The following is a 480-nucleotide window of genomic DNA, read 5'->3' as shown; positions in this document are numbered from 1 at the left end:
CCCTCCTCCCCGCCACACAGCACTGAGCCTGGCCTTGTCCCTGCAGAGACCCCTCTCCCTCTTTCTCTCTCCTCACACTGAGATAAAACAGGTCCAGCTTCAGTTTAAGAAAAGTGTCGGCTGTAACCGTCCCTCACTTATCCACTCCTGTTGTCTCGTCTAACTGGCCCTTTCACCTCTCTGACACACACACACATACACACACACACACACACACACACACACACACACACAGCCATGTGCAGACATACTGTAAGCAGTAGTAGATGTAGTCTGTTTTGCAGCTGAACCACTATATTCGCTCCACAGACACTGATCTCTGCTGCCAACATAAGGCGACGTCCACATCTCTACGCTTTAGTTTTAAAACTCATCTCTTTTGCTACGTTTCCTCCTCCCGTCCACACGACTCCGGAAGACGCTGCTGGCCTCCGTTTTAGTTTGAAAACTAAATGAAGACGCCCACAGTCGCTCCTGATT

The sequence above is a fragment of the Seriola lalandi genome, unplaced genomic scaffold, assembly GCF_002814215.2.
Source record: "Seriola lalandi dorsalis isolate HSWRI2012SDOR001 ecotype SW California unplaced genomic scaffold, Sedor1 jcf7180002054482, whole genome shotgun sequence".
Lineage (NCBI taxonomy): Eukaryota > Metazoa > Chordata > Actinopteri > Carangiformes > Carangidae > Seriola > Seriola lalandi.
The sequence above is the reverse complement of the archived record's forward strand: the minus strand, read 5'-3'. Positions refer to the sequence as shown.